The sequence below is a fragment of the Trachurus japonicus genome, chromosome 22, assembly GCF_045865225.1.
Source record: "Trachurus japonicus isolate A0001 chromosome 22, Traja_1.0".
NCBI lineage: Eukaryota > Metazoa > Chordata > Actinopteri > Carangiformes > Carangidae > Trachurus > Trachurus japonicus.
This window is the reverse complement of record NC_140928.1, coordinates 7,436,655-7,451,299: the sequence shown is the minus strand read 5'-3', so window position 1 is coordinate 7,451,299 and position 14,645 is coordinate 7,436,655. Positions and strand designations below refer to the sequence as shown.

Genomic DNA, 14,645 nt, shown 5'->3' with positions numbered 1-14,645 from the left:
CAAAGCTGGACGCAGGGTCGTCGATTCGGACGATGGCATATTGTGTCGGTCCCGGGGTCAACCTTCTGGCTGCTGGGACGTAGCGGAACGTCTCATTATCTGTGGGAGACCACACAATTTTTTTATGTTTTGAGGTCCAACCCGCCGCTGCTGCTGCTGCATCCTCCTCCTTCACCTCTTCATCCAACTCCGCCGCTGCTTCGCGCAGCTCCGCCGCTGCGTCTTGGATCTCGTCTTCGTCCTCCTCATCTCCAGATGTGTCGGTGCTGCTGGACTCCAGCTGATCTGTTCTCACCCCGTCCGACTCACAATCAGATATCTCGGGGGAGGTTAATACGGAGTCATCCTCGTAGTCAATGTCCATGACATTTTCCAGGGCTATCAGGGAGCTCTCCTCAGTGTTGTTCTCTTGTTCGGCCATTTTCAAAATGGCTACTATGCCCAGGGTGCGATTTGCCGGGGGTGGGGGGGCCCAAACCAAGGCTAAAATCATCCTCTGCCAACAGTTTGTGCTCATGTTTTTTTCTGTGCATGACAGTCAAATAAAGGGGAACATATAACAATAATGGAAACACTCAAGTAAAGTGCCACAAAATTACACTTGAGTGAATAAACTTTAGTCACTCCTCACATTCATTCAGTAAACAAGCCTGTATGTAGCTGCACTAAATGGCCACGCCCACCTACTGCTCATGCCTATAGCTGCAGCTGTGTACCTACATGATCTACTGTATCTGAGCCAGAACCAGGCAAAGTCCAATTTTACCATGCCATACCATGCAGTATGACAAACCATAAACTGTGATTTAAAAAAAAAGTGCTCAAGGCTCCACCTATAAGCTCAATACAGCAATCAATACAAATTTAAAAAAGACCAATTTTGTTTGGTTCATTTCAGTAGCAGGCATAGACTAGGGCACCTTTGCAGAAGACGGCCAAGAGTTTGAATATTTCCCTTTCCTGCATGCTCTGAATGGGATAAAAAGAAGGACCATCTGGTGGACAAATTAAAAAAAATACAAAAATGTAAAAGCCATAGTCTGAAATGAAATCTCAACATAAAGGAATGCATTGGTTTATTACAGTGGCATGCAAAGGTTTGGGTATCACAGGTCAAATGCAAACAGTTAAGCATGTAGAAGATGAAATGATCTCCAAAAGGCATAGTCACATTCTTGACCTGCAGCAATATGAAACAAAAAGTAAAGTCCTGCATGGAGTATCATGCAGGACTTCTTAATCGTTTTGAAAAAAATCTCCGTAAACACGGCATCGTTTTCAGAAATATCTGCGTCCACACGGATCACCTGAAAACGACCCAAAACGCTGTAGTAGCCTACCTACATACTGCAGGCGTGTGTGGCGCTGCAGCGCTGCCACACATAAACACTTAAGACAGCTGAAGAAGACGGGAAGTCCCCGCTGTAATTCAATAGAAGAAGTTCCCCGCTGTATTCAAACTCAAACATGGGATTAAATGTTGACAGGGAGTCGTGTCAGAGTAAATATTACCATCAGTGATGATTAAACAGGCGCGATTCAGCTGCAGCGTCTAAGCGACCTGACGGTAGTCGACGGTAGTCGGCCGTTATTGTTGTTACGTCCATAGACTGTCAGTGTGCAGCTGCTGCAGTGGTGTGTGTGTGTCTCAGGTTACAGGTAGAGCGGCGGAGGGCATGACATCATCGTTTCAGAAAAAATCCATATTGGCCGTCCAGACGAAAACGCTGGGGCGGCGTTTTCAAATTTTCCCACTCTGGGACCCGTTTTCAAAAAATACCTTTTTCACCCCCTGAAAACGCCGTATTCGTGTGGACGCGAGGCCGATCCGATAAAGTATTTATCCGGATTCGAAAAAAACGGATTCGTGTGGACGGGGCCTTAAGTGAATGAACTTTAATTTCTCTACATCCCGCCCATTCATTCAGTAAACAAGCCTATACATGGCTGTACTCAATGGCCATGCCCACATGCTCATGCTTATAGCTGCAGCTGTGTACCTACATGATCTACTGTATCTGTGCCAGAACCAGAACAAAGTCCAATTTTGTTTTTCTTTCTCGCTGCAGCACCCTTTACACAAACAACCTGAGCCAGAACCAAAACGAAGGTTCAGGTTCAGGTTGTTTTATTCATGCCTGTGGGCAGATTTGCTGTGCAGTGAGTTGCTCTTAACTGTACATCCACAGAGAGAGAGACCACATGCAATACCATGCAGTATGACAAACCATAAACTGTGATTTACTAAAAAAAATAGTGCTCAAGGCTCTACCTATAAAAGACCAAATAGGCCTAGATAAAAGCTCAATACAGCAATCAATAAAAAATAAAAAAAGACCAATTTTGTTTGGTTCATTTCAGTAGCAGGCATAGACTAGGGCACCCTTGCAGAAGAAGGCCAAGAGTTTGACTTTTTCCCTTTCCTGCATGCTCTGAATGGGACAAAAGAAGTGCCATCTGGTGGACAAATTCAAAAGAATACAAAAATGTAAAAGCCATAGTCCGAAATGAAATCTCAACATAAAGGAATGGAATGCATTGGTTTATGTTACAGTGGCATGCAAAAGTTTGGGTATCACAGGTCAAATGCAAACAGTTAAGCATGTGGAAGATCAAATGATCTCCAAAAGGCATAGTCACATTCTTGAAATGCAGCAATATGAAACAAAAAGTAAAGTCCTGCATGGAGTATCAAAGTATAAGTCACTGATGCACTTTAATATCTGACACATCATTAAGGCTAAGACCATTATGTGCCAACAGTTTGTGTCTGTGCTCATGTTTTTTGTGTGTGTTACAAGTCAGTGTGAAAAATAACTTAACTACAGCTGTCAAATAAAGCAGAACATGTAGCTACAATATTTCAATCATTAAATGTAGTGAAGAGAAGACATAATGGGAACACTCACGTAAAGTGCCTCAAAGTTACAGTAAACAAGCCTATACATGGCTGTACTCAATGGCCACGCCCACCTACTGCTCATGCTTATAGCTGCAGCTGTGTACCTATGTATCTGAGCCAGAACTCGAACAAAGTCCAATTTTGCATTTGCATAAACTATCTGAGCCACCACACACGCACACATGCTCATTACCCTGTTATAAATTTAAAAAACACAAGGTCAGTTTGAACTATAAAACATTTATTTTAGAAAGATAAACACTGAATAATGAACACTGGCATATAAACATTAAAGGTTGAATATGGAGAATGAGCAGAATACCACCATCTATTGATCAAGATAGGAATTCCAACAAAAGAAAAATAATTCCAGCAGTCGGTTGCCAGACCGTTGCTAAGTATAACACATCGTTGCCATATACCACACTAGGGATGCCGCTCTGATCAGAGAAGCACGGGAGAAGAACTGCAGGATATTTACCCAATGTTTCATTTTTACCTTCATTAAACAGTTTAAGACTAATTGTGATGTTAGATAAATTACTTGTTACAGGGAGATTGGAGGCTCCTTCCAGATTGTGGCTGAAAACCAAACCTGCATCATGATCAGACCGTAAACCGCAATCTCTTTTTTATGACAGGTAAGAATACACAAATACACACATCGTAACATGATAATCCATTGATCCACTGATTTATTTGGTGATTGGTGAAGAGCTTTACACAGTGATTGGCATTATCACAAGTCAATGACCATTGGGGGGGCGGGCACACTGGTTGTCAGATTGGGGCAACCCCCCCCCCCCGCCCCACCCCCCACCCCCATGGAAGACCCGCCCATGTCTGTACCCCTGTTAACCATTACGTTTGAAAACATATAGCTTTTAATAAGCATTCTCCATATTCAACCTTAAAGACACGGGGAACATTTAATTACTAAGGTCTATCATATCAAATCTTAATCTAGGGGTGTATAGGAATAAAAAAAATCACAACTAGAATTTGCCCTCCCAGGTGATATGTGAAATTTTGGGTCGTGGCCCAAGGACTAATGTTGTTGGGGATGGGGAGAGGCTGAGACAGTGAGTAGGCAAAAAAAGAGGTAGAGAGAGAGCTATGTGTCTGTCTGAGGGTGAGAGTCCAGCTCAGGTGTAGCAGCCGTCACAGACGGCCCGGAAGTGTTCTTTGCAGGTAAACTTCCCACATTTGGTGCAAGTCCTTTCGACTTTTCTTCTTTTCTCCTTGCAAAGGTTGCAGCGCTTCCTCGGGGACTTACCGGGAGAGCGCGGGGGAACAGCCACAGGTGCAGCACTCTGCACATTGGCCACTATTTCTGCAGCTGCGGCGCTGCGGGGAGCGTGCCCCCTCCTCTTGATGTGTGGGGTGACCAGCATTTTCCCCAACTCTTCATTGTACAGCCTCCTCCTGTATGATTTCTTCTGCTGCCAGGACGGATCGACGGATGTCCACAGGACGAAGGCGTTGTAAAGCGAGACGTCAATGATGTTGTGGAAGAGAGCCAATGGCCACCGGTTTGTTTTCCTCCTGCAGGAGTAGGTACCAACACACTAATGGAGAAAAAAAACACAAAACATGAATACAATTTCCAAGTAGGCTATTCTTTCTCATTAATACACATACGAATAAATAAAAGTGTGTGTATTTTAACTCGTGCGTAATGGCGCTTATACCTTATCAAGGTTGTCGACGCCTCCTTTGCATTTGTTGTAGTCTGTGATGATGACGGGCTTTTTCTTGTCATCGTCGTTGATGACCGGATTGCGGTGTTTAGTGCTCAGGAGCAGCACGTTCTTGCCCCGCCGTTGGACGAAAGACACCAGCGTGTGGGTGTGCGTAAAGGCAAACACGGAGGATAAGATCGGTCTCGTTTTCACCTGGAGGATATTCGGGGGAAGCTCGGGCTTGTTGTGGCGAATTGTGCCAACCAGGGCAATTTTCCTGGCGAGCAGCTCCTCTGACAGCGCGAAGGAGGTGAAGAAGTTGTCGCAGGTGACGGTGTGACCCTTGAGCCCGTCTGTCATATCCAGCACCACCCTCATCCCCTGGTTAAATTCAGATTTGCCATCCGCTTTGCCCGTGTACATCTGCAGTCTCCAGGCGTAGGATGTTTTGACATCGCAGGTTGCCCAGATCTTTATCCCGTACTTGGCCGGCTTTTTGGGCATGTACTGCCTGAAGCTGCACTTGCCTCTGAATGGGACGAGCTGTTCATCCACGCAGACGTCCACGTCTGGGTTGAACAGCAGCGGCAGGCGCTGCGTCCACATGTCCCAGACTGTGCGGAAAGCAGCCAGCTTGTCGTGGCGGCGTCCTTCTCGGGTTTTCTTGTCATCGAAGTGTATATGTCGGTTGATATCGTGAAATCTTTTCTGGGACATCGTGGCCGAGTAAACGCTCCGTCCCGATTTCGTATTCCACAGGCTGCGGGTTGATTCATGTTTGGACCTGTACACACCGGACAAGACGAGCAGCCCCACATAAGCCTGCATTTCTATTACGTCCACATCTCGCCACACTCCCTTTGATCTCCTCCCGTCCAGGTTTGTCATGGCCACAACGTGCTCAAGGATTTCATCCGTCAGCAGCAGCGCAAAGCTGGACGCAGGGTCGTTGATTCGGACGATGGCATATTGTGTCGGTCCCGGGGTCAAACTTCTGGCTGCTGGGACGTAGCGGAACGTCTCATTATCTGTGGGAGACCACACAATTTTTTTATGTTTTGAGGTCCAACTCGCCGCCGCTGCTGCTGCTGCATCCTCCTCCTTCACCTCTTCATCCAACTCCGCCGCTGCGTCTTGGATCTCGTCTTCGTCCTCCTCATCTCCAGATGTGTCGGTGCTGCTGGACTCCAGCTGATCTGTTCTCACCCCGTCCGACTCACAATCAGATATCTCGGGGGAGGTTAATACGGAGTCATCCTCGTAGTCTATGTCCATGACATTTTCCAGGGCTATCAGGGAGCTCTCCTCGGTGTTGTTCTCTTGTTCGGCCATTTTCAAAATGGCTACTATGCCCAGGGTGCGATTTGCCGGGGGTGGGGGGGCCCAAACCAAGGCTAAAATCATCCTCTGCCAACAGTTTGTGCTCATGTTTATTTTCTGTGCATGACAGTCAAAGGGGGACATATAACAGTAATGGAAACACTCAAGTTAAGTGCCACAAAATTACACTTGAGTGAATAAACTTTAGTCACTCCTCACATTCATTCAGTGAACAAGCCTGTATGTAGCTGCACTAAATGGCCACGCCCACCTACTGCTCATGCCTATAGCTGCAGCTGTGTACCTACATGATCTACTGTATCTGAGCCAGAACCAAACAATGTCCAATTTTGTTTTTCTTTCTCGCTGCAGCACCCTTTACACAAACAACCTGAGCCAGAACCAAAACGAAGGTTCAGGTTCAGGTTGTTTTATTCATGCCTGTGGGCAGATTTGCTGTGCAGTGAGTTGCTCTTAACTGTACATGCACACAGAGAGAGACCACATGCAATCCCATGCAGTATGACAAGCCATAAACTGTGATTAAAAAAAAAAAAAGTGCTCAAGGCTCCACCTATAAAAGACCAAATAGGCCTAGATAAAAGCTCAATACAGCAATCAATAAAAATAAAAAAAGACCAATTTTGTTTGGTTCATTTCAGTAGCAGGCATAGACTAGGGCACCCTTGCAGAAGACGGCCAAAAGTTTGAATTTTTCCCTTTCCTGCATGCTCTGAATGGGACAAAAGAAGTGCCATCTGGTGGACAAATGAAATGAAATCTCAACATAAAGGAATGCATTGGTTTATGTTACAGTGGCATGCAAAAGTTTCACAGGTCAAATGCAAACAGTTAAGCATGTGGAAGATCAAATGATCTCCAAAAAGCATAAAGCAGTCACATTCTTGACCTAAATAAAATTTACCAACACAGCAATATGAAACAAAAAGTAAAGTCCTGCATGGAGTATCAAAGTATAAGTCACTGATGCACTTTAATATCGGACACATCATTAAGGCTAAGATCATTATCTGCCAACAGTTTGTGTCTGTGCTCATGGTTTTTGTTTGTGTTACAGGTCAGTGTGAAAAATAACTTAACTACAACTGTCAAATAAAGCAGAACATGTAGCTACAATATTTCAATCATTAAATGTAGTGAAGAGAAGACATAATGGGAACACTCAAGTAAAGTGCCTCAAAGTTACAGTAAACAAGCCTATACATGGCTGTACTCAATGGCCACGCCCACCTACTGCTCATGCTTATAGCTGCAGCTGTGTACCTACATGTATCTGAGCCAGAACTTGAACAAAGCCCAATTTTGCATTTGCATAAACTATTTGAGCCAGAACCACAACAATGGTTCAGGTTCAGGTTGTTTAATTCATGCCTGTAGGCAAATTTGCTGTGCAGTGAGTTGCTCATACATGCATACATACCTACACACACACACACACACACACACACACACACACACACACACACACACACACACACAGAGAGAGAGACAGACCACATGCAATGCCATGCAACATAACAAGCCATAAGCTGTGATTAAACAAACAAAAAAAGGGTGCTCAAGGCTCAGCCTATAAAAGACCAAACAGGGCTTGATAAAAGTGAATACTGCAATCAATAAAAACATTCAAATTTTGTTTTGGTTTATTTCAGTAGCAGGCATAGATTAGGGCACCCTTGCAGAAGACAACGGTCGGAAGTTTGAATTTTCAACCTATCAACCTAATGGGGGAAAAGAAGTGCCATCTGGTGGACAAATTCAAAAGAATACAAAAATGTAAAGCTATAGTCCAAAATGAAATCTCAACATAAAGGAATGCATTGGTTTATGTTACAGTGTCATGCAAAAGTTTGGGCGTCCCTGGTCAAAATTTCTGTTACAGTAATGTGAACCGTTAAGCAAGTGGGAAATAAAATTATCTCCAAAAGGCATAAAGTTATACAGATGACACATTACCTTTACATTTTCAACAATATAAAGTTAAACTTAAAGGAGCTGCTTTGTTTTTTCCCCTTTTTATACTGATATTCCTTAAAATATTGCAATAGAGTGTTTCATGTTCAACTTTATGCCATTTGGAGATCATTTATCTCCCACTTGCTGAACTGTTCACATTAACAGAAATTTTGACCAGGGCTGTTGGCATGTGACACATGGTATAAGAACTGAGACCACAATGTAAAAAAAAAAAAAAAAAAAAAAGCAAAATGACTGGCTAATTTAAGCTATATTTGTTCAACAACACAGCCAAAATGGCTTGGAAAAACAAAATGATTGAATGGCACAAAATGTCCCTATAGGTTCTCTTAAGGGTTAAATCTTGAAATAAAAGTATCGTCTGTGCTTAGTTTTGACAAAATTACAAACTCAACTTAAATAAAATTGACCAACACAGCAACATGAAACAAAAACTCTCAAAGGAAAGTCCTGCATGGAGTATCAAAGTATCTCATACACTTATCTGACAGTATTCAATTATTAACACAGATGCGAATGTGTATTCGGCTCAGTGGGTCCCAACCAAAGTTCTACGTCCAAGCAGTCATGCATTGTTTTGATAAAAGTTCAAGATAGCAAATCAATAGAGTAAAAAGTCAAATTTTGTTTTTGGTCATGGCTCTTGCAGAAGACAACCAAGAGTTTGAATTTTTCCGGCATGTTTTGAATGGGGGGGAAAAAAGAAGCGCCATCTGGTGGACAAATTAAAAAAAAAATTGAAAGCTATAGTCCAAAACGAAATATCAACATAAAGGAGTGCAATAGTTTATCACTGGTCAAAATGTCTGTTAATGTGAACAGTTCACAGCAAATGGAAGATGAAATGATCTCCAAAAGGCATCAAGTTACAGATGACACATTCCCTTTACATTTTAAAGAATGTAATTTTATTTTCATTTTCATCTTTTACATTTTCAAAATGACAGAAAAGGAAAGGGGCACACAGCAAAGGTTTGGCCACCCTGCATAGTTAGTACCTAGTAGCCCCCCTTTGGAAACTATCACAGTGTGTAAATAGTAAATATCTTATCTGATACCTTGGTCAAAGTTATCTGAGAGATTCCTATTCTTCTGCAGGGTGCTGCTTTGTTTCCCCATTTCACTCTAAAACTATAGAAAACAAAAATAATACACTGATATTGCTTAAAATATTGCAAAAGAGTGTCTCATGATTAACTTTATGTCTTTTGGAGATCATTTTATCTTCAACTTGTTCACATTAACAGAAATTTTGACCAGGGCTGCTGAAACTTTTGCACGATGACACTGTAAATTAAGAACTGAGACCACAATTCTAAAAAAAAATAAATAAATAAATAAATCCTCTGGCAAATTTGAGCTGTATTCATTCAACAACACAGCCACAATGTCTTGAAAAAAAAAACATAAAGACTGAATGGCACAAAATGTCCCTGTGGGACGTTGGCATGCAACACTGTATGGTATAAGAACTGAGACCACAATTCTAAAAAAAAATTAAAATGAATATTGACTGGCTAATTTAAGCTACATTCGTTCAACAACACAGCCAAAATGGCTTGGAAAAATAAAATGATTGAATGGCACAAAATGTCCCTACAGGTTCTCTTAGGGTCAAATCTTGAAATAAAAGTATAATCTGTGCTCAGTTTTGACTAAATTACAAACTCTACTACAATATATCATAGCTCCACTGTAAAAAGGAAAAAAAAGCAGTCATATCCTTGACTTAAATAAAATTTACCAAAACAGCAATATGAAACAAAAACTCCTTAATGAAAGTCCTGCTTGGATTAAAGTCACTGATGTGCTTCAAAATCTGACAGTATTTGATTATTAACAAAGATGTAAATGTATGTATGCAGCTTTCTAAGTGTTTCAGCTGGTTGAGATGGAGTTAGTTTATACACAGTTTAGTCCAGTGGGTCCCAACCAGTTAAAGGCCCCTCCTCTAAACAGTCATGCATTGTTTTGAAATATGGGTAATTTTACCTCTGTGGACATTGAATAGTCATTTAAACGAAACCATGAGATGTTTTAGAGGCTAAAATCATAATCTGCCAACAGTTTGTATCTGTGCTCATAGTTTTTTTTGTGAGCGTTACAGGTTAGTGTGGAAAAATAACTTAACTATATAGCTGTCAAACAAAGGAGAACATGTAGCAACAATATTTCAATCTTTAAATGTAGTGAAGAGAAGACATAATGGGAATACTCAAGTAAAGTGCCTCAAACTTTAGTCTCTCTCCATTCCTGCCCATTCATTCAGTAAACAAGCCTGTACTTATCTGTGCAGACTAATGGCTGCTGTCTGTCGTTGCAGGTTTTGAGCACTAGGTGGCGTATTTGTTTTGCATGTCATTTTTGGCTTCTGTTTTCATGTCCTCAGGTGGGTGAAATACTGTTGGCTACATTTGTGTGAAAATGCTTTTTTTTCTGGCATATTTGACCAAATATGGAGAACTTAAAGTAACATCCATGTGTCCGGCTGCAGACTGTAATACAGACTGATTCATGGCCCCATACATGTTAAAGAAAAATGCAAATTACAAGTTTATTCAGAGGTTATTTACAGCGCATATATTTCCCCAATGATACATAAGGTAAAAATAAGTACATAAAACATTTTATTGACAGATAAAGACTTTGGAATGTCAGGCTTTTCATTGCTAAAATCATCTGCCCCCTTTTGTACATTTACAAGAATTGCAGGTATACGTGGAAATCAGTTTGTGTTTTTCAACTTAAGACATATAGAATAGAGCTTGGAGCTACTTGAAGAACATGTAGGTGAACTGCATGTCAGGTGTTTTTACATTCAGTTAAAATCTGCAAAATACTATCCACATAAAATCACATAAAGAATATAGGACATCCAACATATAAACAGAAATCACCTTTAGGCTAAATACAAAAGTGTATTCCTTTGGTAGAAAACATTTATCTCAAGAAAAGAAAAACAAAAACAAATGTGCTCGATATAGAGAAGTATATATCTTGCATCTTGCATGGCCGGTCAGACTCTTTACAATCCACTGGCCAATGAAGTATGGGACTAAACATTCATCTCATATCAGGAGTGCTGCATATTCATGTATGTTGGCATCTCATAAACCCAAAGCAGCAGCCCCGCTGACATGCACAGGGCTGTTTGCACAGGGCACTGCGCTTCTTGAAAACACAGCAACTTGTGATTACAGCATGAAGGTGGTCATTCACAGGTCGATCTGTACAGTACTTTGGTTCAGTATTTGATCGCCAAGTCCTCAGAGTGCTGGGGAGGGGAGGGGGTCGGGACGTTGCGCGCAATGCGTCCAAGTGTAAACTATGTGCCCATAGAGTTACCAGATTGACGAAACCATTACAAATGAAGCAGTGACACATACAAAAAAAAAGAATAAAATCTTATTTTCTTAAAATCTCTCTCCCTCTCTCTCCAGACTTGTCTTGTGCATGAAATGGGGCAACATTACTGCCATACACACTTGTAATTTCAGACAGTGCAACTCAAACTTCCTTCATCTCCTCGCTTTTTAGAAGATTTTCAGCCTCTTGCCAATCGCCCTGCTGCCTCCCCGGGCCACTCTCTGGCTCGGCTGGTCTTTAGACAGCGGGCAGTACTTGATGGTGTGCGCATTGTCGCCGTTGGCACTGCAGAGGGGGCAGGTGTATGCCCGAAGGATGGGGCACAGGACTCTGCCGTCCGCCGTCTTCAGGATGTGGGTGCCGTAAACCTCCTCCGGCGCGCCGTTATTCCGACAGAAGACGCACACCTTTGGCTCCGGCTTCCCCCTCTGAGTCTGTTTGCGCCTCCGCTCCATGGAGAGCAGGTCGAGGCCGGCGAAGCTGCCCCTGTAGGAGGGTGAATCTCTGTCTCCCAGCGGCGAGTCGCCGGTGAGTTGCTCGTACGGCCTGAGGAGTGAGATGCGCTCCTTGAGATCATAGATGGAGATCGGCGGGGAGCCCGGGGCCGCGCAGCAGCAGCAGTCCAAGTGTCCGTCGCTGTCCCTGCCGTGCCCAATTACGCAGGAACAAACCGGGGAGTCGTCATCCTCCAAGCCCAGAGTCGCTTTCAGAGACTCGGTGATGGAGTTGGGGTTGCAGGACTGGCTGTTGATCTTGTTCTTGGCGACAAGTGTCGACAGGCCGAGGTAGTCGTTCCAGAAATTAAAAGTGTAATCGTAGGGAGACCGCGCGTCTAGGTAGCCGCGGTCCAAGAAATCCATCGTGTGTCACAGCTGCAGGGTTTAACGTCCACAGAGGTGAATAGGTGTTTCGGGCGGTGTGTTTGTCAGCATGGGTAGCGTGTGGAGATGCTCTACTCTCCTCTCTCGCTGGGTCTAGTATGAAGAGCACTCAGCATGTAGGCGCTGATAAATTCCCCCAGAATAAAACGGGGGGGCGTGGTTTGGTTCAAGTTGATTATCTCTCTGGTCCCATAGGAGGGTCTACAGTGCAGAGCAGGGGAGTTACTTAGCTGGGAAAATCATTCTCCTTTCCAGAAAATGAGCATTATCTCTTAAAGAATATATATGTCACAAGAGAAGAGGTTGTTCTGTTGGTGGAGGGAGAGTGTTGCACATTTTTCCTTATAATGATCATTTCTTTGGTTGTTTTGTTCTTGTTTTGTTGCTGTTGGCAGTTTTAAAAGAGAAAAAAAATTCTGCAGATTGGAAACAGTCTACATCTACTTTGCTGCTTGAATGAAAACAACTGCTAAATGTTCAGTTTTCAGGGGGGACATCAAGGCTTTTTAATTTAGGTAAACACCCAGTAGCTGTTTACATTGTCTGCCTCTTAGTTTATGTGATTCTGTTTAAAGCGTGAGGACAATCAATGGACAGATTTAAGAAAGAAAAAAAAGAAAGAAAAGTCAGCAGAGGTGAAGACATCTCGGCTTTTTTGTTCCTACTTTGGCTCTTGCTCCAAAAGCACTAGAGTTTACATTTTTCTCATACCATGTGATCCTGAATGTTTGGTTTAGGGCCAGATATCGGTTTAGGGATAAACCCAGATAACCCTGATTACCTCAGCGGGGTTATTGTCTCAGACTTTAAAAACAGAAAAGATTATAAAACTGTTTTCATAGGCTGAATACTAACCACAGCTAGTAAATGTGTTTTCCCCTGTAAAGATCTTTGGCACTATAAAGCAACAGAAGGTCAGACGTTGCAACTGCAGGCTATTGCACTTTTGATCTCTTTGTAGACAACATATGCAGTTAAATCACTGTGGAGCTGAAAATACTTGTTTTTTTCCCCACCAAAGTCATCCACCCGTGTCCTCTGAGGAAGTAGAGTCACATTATTGAACTGGTTGTAACATGTAGAAATATTCAACCCGTGATGAATAATCACAAAGAGAAATAGCTTTGTCTCAGATGTCAATAAAGATTGGGAAACATTTGAGATTATAACAGTACTGAAAGTTTGTGTCTGCGGTTAAAAAGTACCTCATGTTTCCAGCTTTGAAAATGACAGGATTTGCTTCATATCTTAGTTGTATACAGTATTTGAAGACATTTGAAGACACTGTCACCTTGGATTTTGCCAAGTTGTGATTCGTATTTTTCATTACACTGGCGCTCAATACATTATAAAAAAAAAAAAAAAAAAAAGCAATCTTTTGTTGGCACGGCCTTAAAAATGTCCACCACAAAGAGCACAGTGTCGTCTATACAAACTGAAAAGTTCACTGAAGGTAAAGATGTAAAGTAAATACTGCTGCACGGCCACGGTTGCGGATTTCTTTTGTCACAAAGTGCAGTAACACACAACAACAACAACAACAACAACAACAACAACAACCTTTTGGCACACAAAGATGAAGACAAAAAAAAAAAATCTGCATTGTGCATGTGACCACTGGAACATGCACTGATGAACCTATAGTGAGTCGTTCCACATGGAGCTGCCATGTCCTCCCTGCACCTGTTCTGCTTCCCCTGAGCCCGTGGCTTTGTGCTCACCACCAGCCCTCCTCTGCTCCATTGTCTCCTCTCTACAGCAGGCCGTTTAACTTCATTAATATGCATTAAAACAGAGTGTGCCACGTGTGTGTGTGTGTGTGTGCGTGCATGTGTGTGTGTGTCAGTCAAACCCCAGTCAGACAGCCTCACAAAAAAAAGAGCTTGATAACTGACCTGACTGCCAGGACAATGACTATGTTACTATTTTTGTCACACTCTCGAGTGAAATATTAGGGACAGTAAAAGTTGAGACAAAAGTCATTTGCACGTCTTATATTTTAGAGCTGGAGCTAAGATCCAGTTTGCCGCCATTGTGGGGGGGGTTCATTGATGAAATAAATCAATACCAGTCTGCCACAGACTCAGAGTGACTCTGAAAATGAGCTCTGTGATTCAGTGTTAGGGAAGTTTGCATGGAAACCAAAAAATCCATTGTTTTGTTCTCTGGATTCAGTTTCGCGTCAGTGTATCACAGCTTTATGAGCATGTTTGTGTCTTGGTTTGTGTATATTGGCAGTGACTATAAATCGTGAAGTATGAGACCTGTATTCTATGTCACAAAAGGAACGAGTCTGACTTTAAATCATGCTAGAAAATCTTCAAGAAAATGTGCGTGTGTGTCCAAAATTTGCATGGCCCTATAAATCCTGGGAAGGATTCTTTGAAAAGAGAATGCATTTGCTGCTGCAATAAAAACTTTCCTAGTGAGTGTAGATGGCACAAAGCATGAAGAAAATCATGTTAGCGAGACAGTTTCTTTCTATGTGAGAATAAA

The 14,645-nt window shown here is 42.4% G+C and overlaps 1 long non-coding RNA gene and 1 pseudogene across 2 annotated transcripts in view; one reads left to right on the top strand and one right to left on the bottom strand.

Annotated features, from left to right (window-relative positions):
* The window catches only part of LOC146963371 (uncharacterized), an 80,078-nt gene that overhangs the window by 42,530 nt on the left and 22,903 nt on the right, over positions 1–14,645 (top strand). The window lies entirely within an intron of this gene.
* Positions 10,432–12,267, bottom strand: LOC146963372 (nanos homolog 1 pseudogene; annotated as a pseudogene). The gene has a single exon (XR_015034737.1). The product of XR_015034737.1 is annotated as a nanos homolog 1 pseudogene (transcript).